This window comes from Bison bison, unplaced genomic scaffold (assembly GCF_000754665.1).
Source record: "Bison bison bison isolate TAMUID 2011002044 unplaced genomic scaffold, Bison_UMD1.0 scf7180017864527, whole genome shotgun sequence".
Taxonomy (NCBI): domain Eukaryota; kingdom Metazoa; phylum Chordata; class Mammalia; order Artiodactyla; family Bovidae; genus Bison; species Bison bison.
The window spans coordinates 11978069-11979750 of NW_011495078.1; the positions used below are offsets into that span (position 1 = coordinate 11978069).

The following is a 1682-nucleotide window of genomic DNA, read 5'->3' on the forward strand; positions in this document are numbered from 1 at the left end:
GTGGGTGACCTGGGGTTGGGAAGGTCCCCTGAAGGAGGGCATGGCAACCCCTTCTAGTGTTCTGGCCTGGAGAATCCCCACGTACAGAGGAGCCTGTGGGGCAACAGTCCATGGGGTTGCTAAGACCCTACTGAGCGACTTAGCCCACAACATTGCATAGCGAGTTATGTTTGGATAGAAGTGGAGGAAGGGTTCGTAGGTATCTGCAGAAGACAGTCTCTGACGTTACAGAAAACGTGATGAGAAGTTGGATGTGGAGGCTGGGCAGCCAAGGGCCAGGGGTGAGACAGAAACTTCCCACTCCACACACTTTGCATGCGCGTACCAAGTCACTTCAGTCGTGTCTGACTCCTTGCGGCCCCGCGGACTGTAGCCCTCCAGACTCCTCTGTCCATGGGCTTCTCCAGGCAAGGATACTGAAGTGGGTAAGCCGTTTTCTACTCCAGGGGATCTTCCCGACCCAGGGATCGAACCCACATCCCTTCTGTCTCCTGCGCTGGCAGGTGGGTTCTTTGCCACTAGCGCCACCTGGGGACACTTGGGTGCCTTTAAATGTTCAATCCTGAAGTTATTTATAAATAAATACTTTCTTTCCCTTATGAGGAACTTACGAGGTCATTCATAATTGACGTGGTTTGAGGTCATTTTTTAAAAAATGAAATATTCTGATTAAGATCATTCTTATTTTTAGAACTCTTATTTTTCTTAGAGTCATTCATGTGGGAGGTTTTATGAGGGCACTGACTATAGCTGGATCGTGACTGTGCTTGGTCACTTGGTCACCAGTTTGGTCCCCAAAACAGGTCCTGTGTGTCCCTGAGCAGACCTCTTTCTCAAGCACTCTGGCCTCAAGGCTTGTGGGGCAGTAATTATTTTTTCATTCTACCATAGAATGTGTATGAATTAGTGTTCCGGGTTTTATTTGGCTCAGAAATTCCCACACAGGGAAATGCTATTTGGCCATGGTAATTGGACTGCTTTGGTTTTATCAGGTTGTTCTGAGGCGCTTCAGGGTGACGCTGTGGCGGAAGCTGATCGCTCTTGGCTTGTTTAGTTCCCTGAGCAAAGCGCTTTCACACTCACAGTCTCATTTTATTATCAGATGAACCTCGAGGTTTGTTATTGCCATCTTTTTCTGGCCCACACACTCACAACCTGGCTGTCTCACAGTGAGTTGGTGACCAGCGCCCTGCGTGGAGGCTGCCCGGTGTAAGCTGGCTTTGCCAAGGGCAAGAGAGAGTTGTCGATCAGCACTGCTGTGCGGTTAACACTTGAGGCGGATGGACATCGATCATGCAGTTCATGCACTTCAGCGGGGGCGACTTTGGCCCCCAGAAGACACTGGCCGGGTCTGGTCTTCAGGACCGGGAGTGCGCTGCTGGCCTCTAGTGGTCGGAGGCCAGGGATGCCCCTCAACACCCTCTCAGGCACAGGGCGGCCCCCGGACAGAGGTGATCTGCCGCAAATGTCAGTGGTGCCCAGGATGAGAAATCCCAATGGAGCCTGTAGCCCTCAGGGCCAAGCACATTGGCTTTCAGGGGAGGAGCACTTTGGGACTTTTGCTTGAAAAGAACCTGGGAAGCCGTGGGGCTTCAGAAGGGATGGAAGGAAGAGACACAAGACCCAGAGGCTGGGGAGAAGGCGGGAAGACAGGGAGCACGCTGCCCACTGTCCCCCACCTG

The 1682-nt window shown here is 52.3% G+C and overlaps 1 protein-coding gene across 1 annotated transcript in view; it reads left to right on the top strand.

Annotated features, from left to right (window-relative positions):
• Nucleotides 1-1682, top strand: part of STK24 (serine/threonine kinase 24) — an 86467-nt gene that overhangs the window by 59267 nt on the left and 25518 nt on the right. The gene's annotated exons all lie outside the window — the stretch shown is intronic.